The sequence below is a fragment of the Felis catus genome, chromosome X (genome assembly GCF_018350175.1).
Source record: "Felis catus isolate Fca126 chromosome X, F.catus_Fca126_mat1.0, whole genome shotgun sequence".
In the NCBI taxonomy this organism is placed as follows: Eukaryota; Metazoa; Chordata; class Mammalia; order Carnivora; family Felidae; genus Felis; species Felis catus.
In genome coordinates this window covers 118,718,713-118,739,704 of record NC_058386.1, presented here as the reverse complement: position 1 = coordinate 118,739,704, position 20,992 = coordinate 118,718,713, and the positions used below count along the sequence as shown (strand labels likewise).

Here is a 20,992-nt window from a genome sequence, read left to right as displayed (position 1 = left end):
TTAACCTGTTTTCCATAAATCTGCATTTTCTCCAAGGGCTCATTGTCCCTAACCTCAATTCTGTAAGTGGCTGAGGAAAAAGAAAAGGACAGTAGCAAAATTAAATTCATCGGTGTGCAACCAAATACCAGCTTCCTGTAACAGAAGTCGATGTTTGAGCACCTGCAGACTAAACGTTCTTAACCCCTTTTGAACAACGAGCATTTGGTACAAATGCAAACGAATGTGTGTAATAGGGGCAAAAGCAATATAGTTGAGGGGCAGCACACGGTGAACCTGGAAGGTTGGAATGAGTCCCGCCTTTGGGGGTATAGATAAGAAATTAGCACTAGATCAAAGCATGGAAAGAGGATACACAGAAGCCCTTTGTGGTTTTTAACACATCAGTTAATCCATCATTCCTAATACAAGGGGCGGAATCTAATGCCCCTTATGCAAAGACTCCTATGACAAATTCCTCTAAGAAATGAAAACTAAAAGTAAGCCCATCCAGGTGGAAAAAAAACACAAAAAACCTAACATTATGTCTCCTGCTACCAATAAGGGAGCTCCGGAACCTATCGCATTTCCAGATTGGCCCTGGCCTCTAGAGAGCACAGAGCCAAACTCTGAATGACTGGTACGACTTCCTCATTCAGGAGTTCTGGGTCTTGTTTCTGTCCTCTCCTCTAACTACTTCTTGGTTTCTGCCCCCTGTTGTGTTAAGTATTTGTGATTGTACTCCACCTGTATCATCATTGTAAGTCGTGTGGAGTCCCAATCTGGCAGCGGGCAAGACGTGCATGAGTCAGTCCATGGAGGAGGAAGTGATCACTTTAGGCGTGATTCGGGGACACACAGAACAATCAATTTAGTGTGCAAAATGTATTCGGAAGGCTTCTCGAGAACTCTCCTCACTGGCTCCAAATGTTTCGTCTGCCTGGTATCATCCATTTTCTAATGTCTCTTCAACGAACTATTCCTTTGGAATACCAGAGCAGTCGATAATGTTATGTTGTTCACTTTCAGAGCCTTACTCTTGTTAAACATATATAAAACCAAAGCCTCGAGAAATAAGCAATGTGTGCTGAGATCCCCGCATAAGCCCCCAGGAGCCTGCCGCACCAGACCCAGCACTGCATCCCAGCCTGAGCAACACCGGATATTCGCACGCAAAAGAGTGAAAGTGGACCCTTGTCTTGCATCGCTCACAAAAATGAACTCTGAATCTATTAAAGACTAAAATGTGCGGCCTGAAACTACAGAAGTCCTAGAAGAAAAGGGCGGAAGGCTCTTAGAAATTGGTCTTGGCAAAGATTTTTTTGGATACACCAAAAACAAACAAGCACGACTAAAAAACTAAAAAGCCTCTGCACAGCAAAAGAAACAACCAACAAAATGAAAAACTACAGAATAGGACAAAATATCTGCAAATCATATATCTAATAAGGGGTTAGTATCAAAAATGTGTAAGGAGTTTACATAATTCAATAGCAAAAAGCAATCTGATTTAAAAAAAAAAAGAGGGGGGCGCCGGCGTGGCTCAGTCGGTTAAGCATCCAACTCTTGATTTCAACTCAGGTCGTACGCTCACCATTCGTGAGACCGTGCCCCACATCAGGTATGCTGACAGCGTGGGGCCTGCTTGGGAGTCTGTCTCCCTCTCTCTGTACCTGCCACCCTCTCTCAAAAATAAATACACATTGGGGCACCTGGGTATCTTAGTCATTTAAACGTCTGACCTTGGCTGAGGTCATGATCTCGTAGTTCATGGGTCTGAGCCCCGTGTCAGGCTCTGTGCTGACAGCTTGGAGCCTAGAACCTGCTTCAGATTCTGTGTCTCCCTCTCTCTCTGATCCTTCCCTGCTCTTGCTCTGTCTCTGTTTCTGTCTCTCTCTCTCTCAAAAATAAATAAAACATTAAAAATGTAAAAAAATAAACATTAAAAAAAATAGAGGCACTGAATAGACATGTTTCCACAGAAGACATACAAATAGCTAACAAGTACATTAGTGTTCAACATCACTAATCATGAGGGAAATGCAAATCTAAGCCCCAATGACATATCACCTCAACCTGTTAGAAGGGCTATCATCAAAAACACAGGAGATAACAAGTATTAACTGCGATGTACAGAAAAGAAACCCTTGTGCACTGTTGGTGGGAATGCAAATTGGTCCAGCCACAGTGGAAAACAATGTGGGGATTCCTCCAAAAATTAAAAATATGACGATTACATGATCCATTAATCTCACTTTTCTATATATATATATATATATATATATACACACACACACACATATATATATATACACATATATATATATAGGAAATGAGATAATTGTCTTGAGTTATCGGCACTTTCTTTTCTATTAAAGTTTATTTATGTATTTTGAGACAGAGAGTGAGTGAGCAGGGGAGAGGCAAAGAGAGAGGGAAAGAGAGAGAATCCCAAGCAGGCTCCTCACTGTCAGCACAAAGCCCGACCCAGGGCTCGAACCCACAAAGCGTGAGATCATGACCTGAGCTGAAACCAAGAGTCGGGCACTCAACCGACGGAGCCACCCAGGTGCCCCTTCTCTTTTTTCTTAATACAGTATTTATTTGTCTTCCCTCTGTCAAACCCTGAGCCAACCGCTTTGCCAAGGCTGCCTGGGGAGGTATAGGCGGAACACCCGTGCAGACGAGACACAGGACAAGGACCTACGGCAGGTGGAGGCGGCTCCTTTCCACGGCCACGAGGATGAGGAAGGCCACCGTCGGACACAAGGGCCCAAGTGCCCTCCGAGAGGGCAAAGCCCAGAATGGCATAGGACAAGAGCCGTTACTTCACAGAGGGCTTCTCGTCTTCTCACCCAAGACGAGGCTCCCAAACGCAGTCCCGATGCCAGCCCCAGTGCCAGCCACCCCCGCCGTGGCGGCCCCAGCCCCAACGAACTTGGCCGCTGTGTCGACGTCCCTCGAAAGGGCCCTGGTTCGGAAGCTGCCGCTAGGAACAAGCGAGTGAGATGAGGGGACGTGAGGCCTTGCCGAGCGGCTGAGGATCTGATCCGTCAGCGTCGGGGTGATTTTAGCACCACCGAGGACAGTGATCCACGCAACACCTGGCAGGTGCTAACCGAGGAGGGCGAGGGGACCAAGCAGGCACCGCGTACTTTTTCAGGGGATGAGGGACCGCGGCAGGGGAGCCGCTCCCGTGCAGAGGAGACGGAGAGCGAGACGTCTGGGCTTCTATGCGCACTGCGGCTTTGTGCGCGACACCCAAGACCTGCAAACAACCCCAGTCGGCCCGACAGATGAACGGATGAAGATGTGACAGCTATACATACGCACACACACAAAGGGAAATCCTACCGTTTGCATCATGCTCAGGGAAAGAAGTCAGACAAAGACAAAAACTGTATGATCCCACTCATATACGGAATCTAAAAAGTTGAACTCAGAAAACAGAGTAAACGGGTGGTTCCTAGGGGTTGGTGAGGGAAATGGGGAGAGGTTGATCGAAGGGTACAGATGTTCAGTTATAACATAAATAAGTCCTACAAATCTAATGTAGGGCATGGTGACTACAGTTACCAATACTGCATTATCAGATAAAAACCACGATGAGATTCCACCTCATACCTGTCAGAATTAACAACTTTCTAAACAATTGCGATACTAAGAATTTACCCAAAGGATACAGGTGTGCTGTTCTGAAGGGGCACAGGCACCCCAATGTATACAGCAGCACTTTCAACAATTGCCAAAGTATGGAAAGAGCCCAAATGTCCATCAACTGACAAATGGATAAAGAAGATGTGGTATATATATATGGTATATGGTAAATACATATATATGGTATACGTGTATATATATATATATATATATGCAATGGAATATTATATGGAATATATATGTATATATATATATATGCACGCAATGGAATATTACTTGGTGATCAAAAAGAATGAAATCTTGCCATTTACAACAACATGGATGGAAACGAGTGTATTATGCTAAGCGAAAAAAGTCAGAAGATGAATATCATGATTTCACTCATATGTGGAATTTAAGAAACAAAATAGATGAACATAGGGGAAGGGAAGGAAACATAAGATAAAAACAGACAGGTGGGGCCCCTGGGTGGCTCAGTCGCTTAAGCGTCCGACTTCAGCTCAGGTCACGATCTCGCGGTCCGTGAGTTCGAGCCCCGCGTCGGGCTCTGAGCTGATGGCTCAGAGCCTGGAGCCTGCTTCCGATTCTGTGTCTCCCTCTCTCTCTGCCCCTGCCCCGTTCATGCTCTGTCTCTGTCTCAAAAATAAATAAGCGTTAAAAAAAAAAATTAAAAACAGACAGGGAGGTGAACCATAGGAGATTCTTTTTTAAAAAAAATTATTTTTGGGGCGCCTGGGTGGCGCAGTCGGTTAGGCGTCCGACTTCAGCCAGGTCACAATCTCGCGGTCCGTGAGTTCGAGCCCCGGCTCAGAGCCCGGAGCCTGTTTCCGATTCTGTGTCTCCCTCTCTCTCTGCCCCTCCCCCGTTCATGCTCTGTCTCTCTCTGTCCCAAAAATAAATAAACGTTGAAAAAATAAAAATAAATAAAAAATAAATAAAATAAATAAAAAAAATTATTTTTACATTTATTTATTTTTGAGAGACGGAGAGAGACAAAGCTTGAGCAGGGGAGGAGCAGAGAGAGAGGGAGACACAGAATCGGAAGCAGGCTCCAGGCTCTGAGCGGTCAGCACAGGGCCTGAGGCGGGGCTCAAACCCACAAACCGTTAGATCGTGACCTGAGCTGAAGTCAGACGCTCAACCGACTAAGCCACCCAGGCGCTCCAAACCATAGGAGATTCTTAAAGGCAGAGAACAAACTGAGGGTTCCTGGAGGGGAGGTGGGGGGGGATGGGCTAAATGGGTGATGGGCATTAAGGAGGGCGCTTGTGGGGATGAGTACTGGGTGTCATACGTAAGTGATGAATCACTTAATTTTACTCCTGAAAAAAATGAAAAAAAAAATGAGGACTAAATTGATATTGTTATCTCTACACATACTCGGAACATTGTTTTTCAGAAGCAGGTCTTAAGACTTGAGACAGAAAAGTAATTTTGTTTGTTTTAAACAAAGTTTGTTGAATTAAAGAATGAATGTATACATTTATTAAAATCAGCCTACATTTTTAATGAGAGAAGATTCTGACAGTATCAAAGAAAGGCTTAGTTTCATATTAATTGTTTATTTCCAAATTAATCTGTTCCCTAAAAAACTAGAAATTATGAACGCCTAGATCATATAATCTAATTTTCAATTTGAATCAATGGAAATAAAAATGGCTTTTTCTCTTGAAAAAAAATTCTGTATTGTATACTTGAAATCTGCCAAGAGAGTAGATCTTAAATATTCTCAACACAAAAATAAAATGGTAACTAAGTGAGGTAATGGACGTGTCTTTTTTTTTTTTTTTCAGAGAGAGAATGCAAGGGAGTGAGGGGCAGAGAGAGAGAGAATCCCAGGAGGGGCAAAGGGAGGGAGAGAGAAAGAGAGAGAGGAACAGAGGGAGAGGACGAGAGAGAGAGAGAGAGAGAGAGAGAGAGAGGGAAGAGAGGGAGAGGAAGCGAGGGAGAGGACAAGAGAGAAAGAGAGTGAGAGAGAGAAGCGGGGCTCAAACGAGGTGATGGATGTGTTAACAAACCTTATGATAATCATTTCAATATATATACACACACACACACACACATATACACATATATATACACATACAGACACACACATAAACATATATACAAATGTCAAATCACACCGCACACCTTAAAATTCCACATTGTTATTTGTAAAATATATATCGATAAAGCTGGAAATGAAATATATTTGTGTCTTGGTGCAAAAAGAAAAAGAAACATTTGGATACATAAATTTTAAGTATAAAAAAACCTTTTACATTTCTAAAATTTTTTTAATGTTTTTATTCATTTCTGAGACAGAGAGAGACAGAGCATGAGCAGGGGACGGGCAGAGAGAGAGAGAGGAAGACGCAGAATCCGAAGCAGGCTCCGGGCTCTGAGCTGTCAACACACAGCCCAACACGGGGCTCGAACTCAGACTGTGAGACCATGACCTGAACCAAAGTCGGACGCTCAACAGACCGAGCCACCCAGGCGCCCCAAAAACCTTTTACATTTCTAAATAAAATTAAAATTAAAACTAAAACTGGGGAACAGACTTCACGGTAAAATAATTTTTTATTCAAACTGACAACCAATCTAGTCATTTACCACGGATAAGTGCTATATTTCATTTATTTTATGTATGTATATATATAAGTATGTATGTATGCATAGGCTAATAAATAGAGGCATTATTAAAGCCTAAAAAAAGATTCTGTAATTATTGAAAAAGTTTGGTCATTCTGGATGACAATGTAGCCTTCAGCTAACAAAGCTATAATTTGTTAATTGGGCAGTATTCCAATTGTTGGAATGTAATCAACCATCCCAGTCACAGTATTAAAGGCAAAGCTTTAAATGCACTGAATAACCTAAGAGTGAATGTTAAAAATCAAAGCAAGTTAAAGGTACTCATCAAGTCTGAGAATTTTTTCTGTGGTTCCCTTAAGTCCGCTATGCAGCTGGTTGGGCTGGAATGTTAATGAACATGACCATTACCAACATTTATATTACCGACCTTTTCAATGTGGTACTCGTGAGAAATGGAAACACCAAAGTTCAAGTTTTGAAACTGCTTTTGAATGTGTCTGGAAATTCAGCCATAGCAGAAGGACTACTTAGTGCCTAAGGACTCATCATTCTGTTCCCCTTTTAAGAGCCACCCAGCAAAGGAAATTCTTTGAGTATTTCTGTCAGAATAAAAACTACTGCCTCAACACCCAAGGCCATTGAGCTTCTCCACCTACTTTCACTAAAGGTTTGCCGTTCTTCCTGTTCTATGGAGAAGACTGTCCAGGAAACAAGAGCTTTTAGTTTATCCTCATGACGTAGATGTGAAGGAAAAAGATGTCACAGTAACAAAATTCTGGTTAGGCGTACGTTTCCAAAGAGTAATGCAGTATGGCGCTGAATACACATTATAAATTTCTTCTTTTCTATCTTTCTTGCGAAGGAATTCTTTCGGCAGCTGAATTTAAACCGTAAACGTCATGTCTCATCAACACAGCTAAAACTTGGCATGCTCGTCGAGTTTATGGACCATTTTACTGATAGCAAATGAATATTAGAACCTGTACTAAAAACATGTATTTCTTTTATTTTGCCGTCTACATTGAGATATCGTAGTTACTTCCTCTACATGAAGTGACAGTGACCTTTTTACACAGAAGCTACGCTTCTACCGTTCAAAGTGATCCAAGACCACATTAGCATGTCCTGACTTCGTCGGTTTAGAACTGTCATAGGAATGACAACATTCTTCTAGTAATGATGAGATCCTGAGCACTCGGGCTCAAGTGCCATTCCAGGCACAGAGCATTCCAAAATCCAATTGTCTGCACTAGTCCATGCAAAATGTAAACTTGAGGAGAAGGCGCTTCCTGGGACTCTCCCACTGGCACACAATGTGCCAGTATGTAAAGACATTATGAATAAAATGCTGAGTATAATCCAAACGTCCATCGATAGACAACTGAGTACATCACTTATCCAGTCTTTGAAAAGATGAAGGTCTGGATGTGGTAATGGGGAAAAATATCCATGAAATATTATTTTTTAAACACACGTTGTAGAAGAGTATGCTTGCTGTGATCCTATGTATATGTTTTAAGTGAAAAATACATTAATATACATTAACATTTCTGGAATGATCCACAAACTCCAGTAGGACTCGAGAGTGGAGAAATGACTTTTCTATGTAAACCCTCTTTTACGCTTGGATTTTTCATTAGGAGAATATATTTCATAACTTTGTAGTAAAAATATTTTTCTAGTAAAAATATTTTTTAATTAACATTTCCAAACTCATTTAGATAATAAATGGCAGACTTAGAGGGGCGCCTGGGTGGCTCAGTCGGTTAAGCGTCCGACTTCGACTTCGGTCACGATCTCACAGTTCGTGGGTTTGAGCCCCACCTCAGGCTCTGTGCTGACAGCTCGGAAGCTGGGGCCTGCTGCGGATTCTGTGTCTCCTTCTCTCTCTGCCCCTCCCCTGCTCACTCTCTCTCAAAAATAAATATACATTAAAAATGTAAATAATAAATAACGAAATGAATAAATACAAAAAGAAATGGCAGAGTTGGTAGGTAAGTCTGTGCCTTCAGAATCCACATACACTGATCTTTCCCCTGTTACACGGGTAAGTAAAGTAAACACTATCAATAAGTAGAATGACCTTGCCAGTTGACATCCATTCAGGACATGTTGTAATGGACAATTTCAGTTTTCAAATGAATGGGTACTAAATCTTCAACTCTCCAGGCTAGGTTTAACTAATCATGTACATTCAGAGATAAACAATAAAAGAATGGTTACTATAACTGTCTCATATACTGAGTGAACGTCCATGTTTTTAAAGCTCACAGATGTTTACAAAACGGAGTTACTTTTCTATCCTATAGATTTTTTCAGCTTAAATTCCAAGGACTCATGACTTTTTTCACCAGTATTTTACTCGAACATCGGTGTGCCCACGAGGCCCTCTTCACCTCCTGTTCTTTAGCTTTATTTCTAATTGAGAGTACTGCAAAAGCCATAAACATGTGAACCTTGACAGGATGCTGTTCCCACAAGAAATCGTCTGAATGCTTCTCTCCAACCAAACAATAGTCACCCACTGGAGCAGGAGGACTGTGGAGTAGAATGGCCAGGGAGAGGTAATTCAGCCCTTCCCGCCTCGCATGAAAGAGCGATGAATGCGAGCAAACGTGCTGTGTTTGAGGTCATCTCCACTGCCTTGCCGGCCCTGCGCACGAAATAAAAAAGAGGTTTGGCTCAAACCAACGGATGCTGCCAGGTTTCCTTTCCACACCTTATCATCTTAAACAGCAGTTGACTCTTTGATGTTTGTAAGAGAAGAGGAGAACAAAGCGGAGGAAATTGTTGAAATTACTTTCAGGCTGTGTTTTGTTTTTTCCTTCATTTGCTTGCTGTCCCCCTTCCAAGGATAGTGTCGCTTCCTAATGTGCATGCAAGAGAGATAATAACACCTCAACAGTGACTGTCATCCAAAAGAATGGGCTAATTTCATATCTGTGGAGTGTATCTTTAACTCTGAGTGGGAATGAGTAGATTACAGGATTTTTTTCCCACTTTTTACAGGGAGAGGCAATAATTAGTTTGCTTTTATGAAACAAACTGCTTGTGTTTACAGAATAAAAACTTCAATACATAATAGTGAAATGCTATAAAATTAGCTCCATTTCTATGCATTCTGAATGTTTTCATTTTCAATGGATCTCATTTTTTCCTATTAAGAAATATTGTTGTACGTGGGGATTTATTACATAATTATGATTTTCTGAGAAATGTCACTGCAAGGAGATCATTCCAAACTTTGTTTGGATTTTGTTTTATTTTCCTCTTGATTAAGAAATCAGCAGGTTACCCAAATCAAACATTCATTATAGCCCATTCAAATTCATTCATACAGCTCACAATTTGCTCCATTAATATCTCATTTAGGGAAATATATAGAATACAAGTGTCTGTGTGTGACAATGCTGTCACCCACCACATTGCCTAATACATCCAAAGATGCTCCATTAGACAGGGTTTCCTTTAATCAGGATGGATCCCGTGGGACCCACTTACCAAGTACTTAAACCATTCACTCTTTCATTCCCAAAATCCAAAGGTATCTAAATGTTCACGGCCTTTCTCGGGAACACAATGTCCTCATGAGATTACTTTGGTCTCTTAGTCCTCTTCACACAGTACTGGCAATGTAGAAATGCAAGATGCCCAAACATTCAGGCATGAAAGCCTGCCTATTTGAGCCACAAGCCAGTCAATTCAATTAATTCCATTCACATCGCTTCAGTGACACCTCCCTGCAAAATGCTGAAAGCCTAAATAGAAAGCCCCAACATTAGACATTAAAATACATCTTTTTTTTTTAACATTTATTTATTTTTGACACAGAGAGAGACAGAGCATGAATAGGGGAGGGGCAGAGAGAGAGGTAGACACAGAATCTGAAACAGGCTCCAGGCTCTGAGCTGTCAGCACAGAGCCCGACGCGGGGCTCAAACTCACGGACTGTGAGATCATGACCTGAGCCGAAGTCGGACGCTTAACCGACTGAGCCACCCAGGCGCCCCGACGTTAAAATACATCTTAAAGAAATACTCGAGTCAAAACTGAAGACACTTTAGTTCGATTCAGACTCCTACTATCCTTCTTCATGCCTCATCATTAATTCAAGCTGCTAGAATCATCCTAAATGGTATGTTCTGCAGCTCTCCCCTCCTTTCCCTTTCTTTAAAAAAAAAAAAAAATTAATGTTTATTTTAGAGAGAGAGAGACAGAGAGAGAGAATGAGCAGGGGAGGGGCAGAGAGTGGGAGTCACAGAATCCGAAACAGGCTCCAGACTCCAAGCGGTCAGCACAGAGCCCAACGCGGGGCTCGAACCCACAAACTGTGAGATGGTGACCTGAGCCAAAGTCGGACACTTCACTGACTGAGCCACCCAGGCGCCCCTCCTCCTTTCCCTTTCTATTACTACTCCTACCGCACCCTTATTAATATCCTCTCTTCAGAAATATGGCAATTATTTTAACTACGTTTCCCAAGCTTGCTCCTCTGGAACACTGGGTTCCATGAAATAAATGACATTCAAAAGGAGTTCCACTTGAGAAACTTGGGCTTAAATGTTTATGTTTTTTTCACTGCCGTATTTCTGAGAGCCTTGAAATTGCTAATTTTATTGACTAGCTAACCTATGTTCCAGGCTTTCTGCTAGATCTTATGTTTCTCCTCCTGACGACTGTGTTGTTGTTACTCTCTGTTTTACAGATCACACAGCTAGTAAGCGGTGAAGCCAGGATTTGATTCTAGCTTTCTCACTCCAAAATCCCTGCTCTTTTCATATTTCCCTCTTTGGCCTGAGACATCATACCATTTCCTTAAAAGTCGCCCTGTATTCATTAGCCACATGTTTCTTTCTCTTAATAAAAAGTGAGCATCTTGATATTTTTAATAGAGAGAAAATTAATTTTGCTTTCTGATGGAGTTAATATGGGGGAGGTTAATGGCGTACATCTTTGCGTCAGACGATATTATTCAAATTTGGTTTCTGCAAGTCACTAGCTACATAACAAAGGTAAGTCCTTAGTCACTTAGAACTTAGTTCTTCCTCTGTACAATGGGTGAAATATTTATTTCGGGAAGATATTTGTGAGGCTTAAATGTAATTATGTACGTAAAGTGCTTAGAGCACTTGGACACATAATCAGTATTCGATTATAATATTATCACTAACAAATAATGATAACATCATGATGTCCCTAAGACTCACTTGCCTGGGTTTCTTAATCAAAACTGGATTGCCTATTCTTTTTATTTTTTAATTTTTTTTAATGTTTATTTATTTTTGAGACAGAGAGAGACAGAGCATGAGCAGGGGAGGGGCAGAGAGAGAGGGAGACACAGAATCTGAAACAGGCTCCAGGCTCTGAGCTGTCAGCACAGAGCCCGACGCGGGGCTCGAACTCACGGACTGTGAGATCATGACCTGAGCCGAAGTCGGACGCTTAACCGACTGAGCCACCCAGGCGCCCCGGGATTGTCTATTCTAATTCGGTTAGCTTTTATTTGAAATTTTTAGAACAAATTGACAAATGGCTTCTAATGCTATTAAAAGAGAACAATTTAAATAAATAATACATTAAATACTCAACTTTGATCCTAAATTTAGAATTGCAATTTGTCCAGCCTATCCTTCAAGTTTCTGAACCGAAAGCTATTTTAGTTTTGCAACGAGGTAGCCCCTAAACAGGAAGATTCAACTTTCGATGTGGATCTTACTATTTGAGATGATCTAGCACAGAGTACCAGCTTGGTCTTATTAAATTAAGACATTCAGGATGTTGACTTTCCTTCCTGTAAACGTTTTTATTTGAAAACTGCGAAACGATCTGATTTTCCATATCTTACTATCAATTTTAAAAGAGATTTTGAAAAAATATACAATTTTGAAAATGAAAATTCATAAAATTATTAAGTACACTGAAGAAAATGCCATTGACTTTTTGAGATCTATTTAATAACCAATTTTAACAAAACCCCGTCAAATTGAGCCTCACTTATCCCGAATTTATAACCCTCTGAGACAAAGACCAGAATAAAGTTTTTATTTTATTTATTTTTTTTTTAAATTTTTTTTTTCAACGTTTATTTATTTTTGGGACAGAGAGAGACAGAGCATGAACGAGGGAGGGGCAGAGAGAGAGGGAGACACAGAATCGGAAGTAGGCTCCAGGCTCTGAGCCATCAGCCCAGAGCCCGACGCGGGGCTCGAACTCACAGACCGCGAGATCGTGACCTGGCTGAAGTCGGACGCTTAACCGACTGCGCCACCCAGGCGCCCCCAGAATAAAGTTTTTAAAATAACCTCATGAGGGGCGCCTGGGTGGCTCAGTCGGTTGAGCGTCCGACTTTGGCTCAGGTCATGATCTCGCAGTCCGTGAGATCAAGCCCCCTGTTGGGCTCTGTGCTGACAGCTCAGAGCCTGGAGCCTGCTTCCGATTCTGTGTCTCCCTCTCTTTCTGCCCCTATCCCGCTCATGCTCTGTCTCTCTGTCGGTCCCTCAAAAATAAATAAACATTAAACAAATTTTTTTTATTAAATAAAATAACCTCCTGAGGGGATGCCTGGCTGGTCAGTCAATTGGCATGCAATTCCTGATCTCAGGGTTGGGAGTTTGAGCCCCACCCACATTGGGTGTAAAGATTACTTAAAAATAAAATTAAAAAAGTAACCTCATGAAGATTCACTGTTATTTGGTGTGTGCTTTTCAATGTAGTAATAATCAGAACAGCAGATCTTAGGGTATAATATAAACCAGGAACTGCTCTAACTGCTATACATAGATGAACTGAATCTTCAAAAACATCTTACAAGGTGGATACTAGTGTTACCCCCACTTTACATATGAACCGACTGAAGGAAAGAAAGATTGTAAGTTACCCAAAGCCCTAAAACTCATAATGGCAAAACCCGGCTCTTTTAATCCGGACGAGCTAGCTCCAGGCTCTGTACGTTTATCTGCTGCACGTTGACTGATTTATTCTCAGAGTTTTGCAGAAAGTAAACCTACTTACAATGTTTTATACCTTGAAATTGGTCTAGCCCAGAATGCAACTTTCCAGTTGGTCCCAATATTTTACTACTCAATGTTCATTCATTTGTATTTAAAGAACACGATTCTTTGGTCTACATTCCGAAGAACCTCATCAGAGATACTGCTGACACTTTTATGGACACGAGTCCCGATATTTATTTAGCTTATCGCAGTTCCAACTTTTATCAAGAATCTTCTGGAGACGAGCATAAAACAGTATGTGTCCAATGCCAATACATGTTTTAAGATTGAAGCAATCTGTTTTCTCTAAAGCCACCTGGAAAGATACATCTTGTCTCTTATCATGAGAAAAGTAGCTTATTGTTTGCAAGAGCTCCAAGCAATAGTAAAGTCCAGAAGCTGAGAGTTGAAATAAACAAGGCAAAATATTGGCAAGGAAGAATTTGTATCTGCAAGTTCTGAGTTGAACATTTGACTTTCATAGTATATTCTGTGACTTGATATTATTAGTTTTCTCAGAAACGCGCACACCCATTTTCCAAAATGCAACCATACTTTATTCTCTTCTTCCTTGGAATCAAAAATCTTGATCTTTCTCTAACTGGATCCTAGGGAAGCATTTATCAAAGAGTGTTTAAAGGGATACTGATAAGTATTCAGGGCAGAAAAGTGTTTTGTAGTCAAATAAGTTTTGGAGAAACTAGGTTAAATGAAGTTAACCAGGCTTATGTACTGCGGGATTTGCCGCCATTAGATACTAATACCTAACAACCCCCAGAGCAGAATAAATGAAGAAACCCTCAACACTTCTGACCACACGGTTTTTCTTTGTTGCATGCCAATGTGAGAAAATTACTTCACAAACAAGTTTTGGGAATCAATGGCGTGACACCGTAAGTCACTAAAATTGGAAGAGGGTAAAGAAAAGTCCCAAGTGCTGGTTTAGAAACTTCCTGTGTTACAAACTCATTTTCGAGTGGAGATGCACCAAGAAGGATTCTTGGAAATATATTTTCCAAAGTTCTACACTGAGAAATCTAGGATAAAGACCAGGATCCCATATTTGGTGTGGGAGTGGGGTCTTTCATTTTTGAAGCAAAGCTAGGCTTTAGCACCATCACATAAGGGAAACACAACTGCTTCATAGCCTAAGGCATAGTGACACCACCTCCCCCCAATTTTACATATACTGTGATAAACACAATGGCCCTCCCAAAGATGTCTATGTCTTAATCCCCAAAACCTTTGAATATGCTAACTTAGATAGCAAAAAAAGACTTTGCAGATATGATTAAGTTCAAGATCTTGCGATAAGATTATCCTGGCTATCAGGCTGGATCTAATGTAACCACAGGGTCCTCATAAGTAGAAGCAGGAGAGTCAAAGCCAGAGAGAGATTTAAAGATGCCACGCTTCCGTCTTTGATGATGGAGGAAGGAGCCATGAACCAAGGATCATAGGCAGCCTGTTAGAGCCTGGAAAGGGCAAAGGAATGGATTTCCTCTTAGAGCCTCCAGAAGGAACACATCTTGCGGATTCCTTTCTTTTAGCTCAGTAAGATACATTTTGGACTCTGACCCCCGGAACTATAGGACAATAAATGTGTATTGTCCTAAGCCACTACACTCGTGGTAATATGTCACAACGGCAAGAGAAAATTAATGTGTATACTGATGTAACTGCATTCCACACCTTTTAGCCACGGGAAGCCAAATTATTGTTTTGATATAACATAAATTCTGCCAATTTACAATCTTGCTAGTCTTAATAGTAAGAAGAGAGGGGAGAGACTAGCAAACCATGTTAGTGACACAGAAGCGAGAATATTTAAGTTACTTGGCAAGGTTCCCAAAGGTAGCGACTCCAAAATTAAGCCCCTTTTACCCACATGGATTACCTCTCTGATCATACCACGTAACTATCACCATGCTTAGTTTCCTGCTTTACATTAGGGTTACGATATAGGGGAAAAGTGAAAATGTGGCAAGGGTTCAGTCTGGAAAAGGATTATCATCGACAAGACTAATACAATATAGTGCTACAGTCTGAGGGAAAGAAAAAGAAAAGAACACTGTTCCCAGAAGAAGGACCTGACGGACCGGTGGAACCAGCACTACATATGGTGTGGCAGAAACGCTCATAAGGGTCACACGTGTGAAACTGACTCAGACGTGCCTAAGACGAAGGTTTACTCAGAACTTCAGAGTACCTCTCCTTCACCCACCCCACCGGCTTAACACAAAACTCTACACTAAAGGCGTAACACGAGAAAGGCATGCCCGCATCCAAATATAAGTGGGAAAAAGTTTACCTCAGTATGTATCGTCCTACACAAAATATCAAGAGTTCAATCAAAAAATTACAAGGCATGTCAAAAAGCAGGGAAAAAAACCTCCAGTCTGAAGAGAAAAGTAGTCATCAAAATAAAACAGATATGACACAGATATTGTCGTTATCAGTGAATTTTACATAACCATGATGAATATATTAAAAGAGCCACAACAGAACTGAGAAAACACGAATAGACACGTAATTTCAGCAAAGTGACCGAAACTGTAGGAAACAGAAGGAACCTGCTTGAGATTCTGTCTTCCTCTCTGCCTGCCCCTCCCCCACTCATGCTCTTTCTCTCTCTCTCTTGTGTCTCTCTCTCTGTCTCTCCAAAACAATAACAAAAAAGAAGAAGAAGAAGAAGAAGAAGAAGAAGAAGAAGAAGAAGAAGAAGAAGAAAATAATAATAATGGAAGTGCTAAAAATGAAAAACCCACTAACACAGATGAAGAATTCCTTGGATGGACGCATCAGTAAACACCTGAAGACAGGTCACTAGAAATTAGCAAAACATGGAGGGGAAAAGAAGAGCATCTAGAAGTTGTGGGTCTAATATCTGCATCACTAGGATCTCAGTAGAAGAAAGAAACACTAAGAAGAAACATTTGAAGAAATAAAGGTGGAGTGTGGGGGATAAACTGAGGAATCCCCCGGGCTGACACCAATGGGTTGACAAGGCATAAAGAAATACACAGTCGTAAAATGCTCACGCCCGAGTTTGGGCAAACCAGACTGGCACCCCAAGAGCAGGGGGTGAAAAGGCACCCCGAGAATAGGGAGGCACAGAAGTGCCAGGAATAGGGAGGTGCAGAGGCACCCAAAATAGAGAGGGGGTGCAGAGCCCCCAGAATAGAGAGGGAGAGGCAAAAGCCCGAAATAGGAATGGCGCAAAGGTGCCCAATACACGGGTATATGAAATAAACAAGATTAGATGTTCAGGGTAGAAGCACAAGAAAATAGGACCAGCTGAGGTACATTGGTGAATTGGACTATGGACCCCTGCGCTGCAGGCAAAGCAGCCCGGAGTAGAGATGGCTAACCAAAGAATAGGTGCCTTGTCAACCCTGAGGTGCCTCCCGCTATCTGTCTCATCCCCTAGGCTGGCTGAGGTAAACAGAGGTGCCGCCTCATGTCCGCTGTAAACAACCCTCCTCCCGACTGCCCGGCGCCCGGATTTTGTTTTGTATTAACCCAAACCCCTAACCACAAATATCCTCAAGACCCCCTTTCCCTCACGTCCACAAGTTAATGTTCACAGGTTCATTGTCCCTTTGTGTACGTCCATCACCTTGTTTGTAAGCCTTCCGACATCAGCCATCTCTCGCTTTCAATCCTGTGTCCCACTCTTTTGCTGGACAAGACAGAACTTCAGACCCAGAGTCTACGACAGTGTAGCATTTTCTAAAATTATTAATAGATAACAAAATTAAAGCTCCAAGAAATACAGAAAACAGTAAGCAGGATAAATATAAAAACACTTAAGCATGTAATATTCAAACTTCTGAACACTAAAGACAAAGATACAGACTTGAAGGCAGCCAGAGAAAAAAAGGAAAATTACCTGAGGAAGAGAAATGATAATTACAACAAACACCTCATCAGAAAACATATTACACAGAAATCAGTAAAATAACACATCTAAAACACTTAAGAGGGGCTCCTGGCTGGCTTACTTGGAAGAACATGCGACTCTTGATCTCAGGGTTGTGACTTCGAGCCCACTGTTGGGTGTACATATTACTTAAAAATCAAATCTTAATAAATAAATAAATCAAAATGCTTAAACAACAACAAAAAACAACACACTCAATACTCTGAGAACACTAATCAGAATAAATAGCAAAAGAATTTTGTCAATCCTCAAAAAACTAAAAATAGAACTACCCTATGACCCAGCAATGGCACTACTAGGCATTTATCCACGGGATACAGGTGTGCTGTTTCAAAAGGACACACGCACCCCCATGTTTATAGCAGCACTATCAACAATAGCCAAAGTATGGAAAGAGCCCAAATGTCCATCGATGGATGAATGGATAAAGAAGATGTGGTATATATATATATATATATATATATATATATATATATATATATATACAATGGAGTATTACTTGGCAATCAAAAAGAATGAAATCTTACCATTTGCAATTATGTGGATGGAACTGGAAGGTATTATGCTAAGCAAAATTAGTCAGAGAAAGACAAATATCATATGACTTCATTCATATGAGGCCTTTAAGAGACAAAACAGTTGAATGTAAGGGAAGAGAAGCAAAAATCATATAAAAACAGGGAGGGGGACAAAACAGAAGAGACTCTTAAATATGGAGAACAAACACAGGGTTGCTGGAGGGGTCGCGGGAGGGGGGATGGGCTAAATGGCTAAGGGGCATTAAGGAATCTTTTCCTGAAATCACTGTTGCACTATACGCTAATTTGGATGTAAATTTAAAATAAATTAAATTAAAAAAAAAGAATTTTGTCAGATACATGCATGATTTGCAACTTTTTTTTCCTCTAGCTTGCCTTTTCATGGGGCTTGAATTCATGACCCTGAGAACAACAGTTGCACACTCTACTGACTGAGCCAGGCAACTGTATCTAAAATTTTTAGTTTTGATAACGTATAGTTTATTATTATGGTGTTTGTCTTTGACCTATTTCATCTAGCATAATACCCTCTGGGTCTATCCATGTTGTCACAAATGGCAAGATTTGGTTCTTTTTTATGGCTGAGTAGTATTCCACTGTGTATATCTATATACCACATCTTCTTTATCCATTCATCCACTGATGGACACCGAGGTTGTTTCCATATTTTGGCTATTGTAAGTAATGCTGCAACAAACACAGGGATCCATATATCTTTGCAAATCAGTGTTCTACTTTTTTCTTTTTATAAATACCCAGAAGTAGAATTGCTAGATCATAGAGTAGTTATATTTTTAATTTTTTGAGGGCTCTCCATACTGTTTTACATAGTGGATGAAGCAACTTACATTCCCACCAAGAGTGCTCAAGGGTTCCCTTTTCTCTACATCCTCACCTACATTTGCTATTTCATTCCTTTTTATGCCTGAATAGCACTCCATTGTTTGTATACACATGTTGTTTATCCATTTTTACATCAATGAACACTTGCGTTGTTTCTACCTTTGGGCTCTTGTGGAAAATGCTGCAATGAGTATTGGCACCTATCTTTTTTTATTATTATTATTTCTGAGAGAGAGACAGAGACAGAGACAAGCAGGGGAGGGCAGAGAGAGAGAGGGAGACACAGAATGTGAAGCAGGCTCCAGGCTCTGAGCTGTCAGCACAGAGCCTGACGTGGGACTCCAACTCACGAACCGTGAGATCATGACCTGAGCCGAAGTCGGACGCGTAACTGACTGAGCCACCCAGGTGCCCCAGGCACATGACTATCTAACGGAGAATCTGTTTTCTGCTCTTTTCAGTGTGTATGTAGGTGCAGGATTGCTAGGTCATATGGGAAAGCTATGTGTAGCTTTTCAAAGAGCTGCCAATCTGTTTTCTGCAACGCCTGCACCATTTTATATTCCCTCCAGCAATGTACCAGGGTCCCAATTCCTCTACATCCTTGCTTACACTTACTATTTCCATTTTTTCTTATTTTAGCCATCCCGGTAGACATGAAGTGGTACCTATCATGACTCTGATTTGCATTTCCTAAGTACTAAAGACTTTGAGCAACTTTTCAAGTGCTTCTTTGTCCATTTGTAGATCATCTTTGTAGAAATGTCTATTCAAGTCGTTTGCCCTGATTTTAATTGTAGTGTTTAGGGGTTTTTTGTCGTTGATTTTTAGTTCTTTCTATACTCTGGATATTATACCCTATCAGTTATATGATTTGCAAATATTGTCTCCCATTCTGTAGATTATCTCTCTACTTTCTTGATAGTGTCCCTGAATGTGCAATTTTTTGGATATCGATGAAGGTAAATTTATCTACTTTTTCTTTTGTTACTGGTGTTGTTTGTATCATATTATCTAAGAATCTTCTGCCAGGTTTAAGCTCATGAATATTTACCGCTTTGTCTTCTTCGAAGAGCTTCATGGTTTCAGCTCTCATATTTTTGTACCATGTAGTGGCCAGTCTGGAAACCGGGCAATGGTCTATTATTTCCAGGCTCAAAGTCTTTGATATGCTGCTTAGGCGCAGACCCACGCATACACAGCTTTGGAGTGAGTCCAGGAGTCTATTAACAACTTCATGAGTTCGCTTTCTTAAGCTCCTCCCCTTCTCTGCAATCTCCCCACTATTTTTGGATTCTCTTTAGAATCCTGCAGCCAGAAAACTGGGACTTTATTTACCTTGATATGCCACACTCTTCTCCAACATCTGAGACTAAAATTGGAATGAGAGAGAGAGATAAACTATTAATAGACATCTGTCCCACAGTTTGGGGAACACGGTTCTTCTGACTGGGGAGGAAGAATCGTCTCTCTCAGATGTTTAGATGCTGATTTAACTCACTATGGGGTATATGCAAACGTTGGGGGACAATTCGCAGTATGGAGGAATTAGCTACTATTACCAACTGTATGGATACATTTCAAAGGCATTATCCTTAGCAGAACAATGTTTCCATTTGCATGGAAAATTGGTATGCAATTCTAGAGTAAACAACATAATGTATGGTAATAGTGACAGAAAGTGCGGCGTATCTGCTGAGCCAGGGAATATGGGGATTGACTATAAAGAGACACAAAGGATTATGTTGAGGTGGTGTAAGTATTGTATATTTTTATTATGTGGTAATGACTGACAAAGATTCTCTCTTTAACCAAACGCTAATCAGGCTGTGCTAAGAAATGTTTCACGTAGGCCTCCACTTTTGAACTTCGGTGTTCATGTCTGCACTGCGCTATTTTAGCAAGAGTCTTAAACCAGTTTAGCCAGAATCCTTCATTCTCCCCATCTAATCACCCCTCTGATCTGATGGAGCTCCTCACCTCCTACCATCCCCCAGAGGTAAGGGCCTGTCTTCAGCCAGAATCCTGTTAGGTCGGCGCAATCGCCCCTATTCCTCATGTTTGCCCTTAGCAGTTTTCCATGCATGAGCCCTGGCCCTGCTCCTTGGCTAGTATTCAAAGTTGAGCCCAATCTCCCACGCCCCCACCCACCCCCCCGACCCCCTGGGCAGGGACCCATGGCAGCGATCCCTACGCCTATCATAGTATTCCTGAATAAAGACTGCCTTACTGTTCTTTTACATGGCTCATGCATAATTTGTCCTTTAGTATTAGTAACATAAACGTATCGTAATGCATCAAAATGTACACTTAAAATAGGTGCATTTTAAGTAAATTATTCTTCAAATAGTTATATTTTTAAATGAGAACAAAAAACCCAGAATGAAAAAAGGCTGCTGAATGAAAAACATTAATTTTTCCCCAAGGCCCTCGGCCGTAAACACTTACAGGAACCCATT

At 41.1% G+C, this 20,992-nt stretch overlaps 1 pseudogene; it reads right to left on the bottom strand.

Moving 5' to 3' along the window:
• Window positions 1–2,682: 2,682 nt before the first annotated feature.
• On the bottom strand, window positions 2,683–19,614 carry LOC111558688 (annotated as a pseudogene).
• Window positions 19,615–20,992: the final 1,378 nt, after the last annotated feature.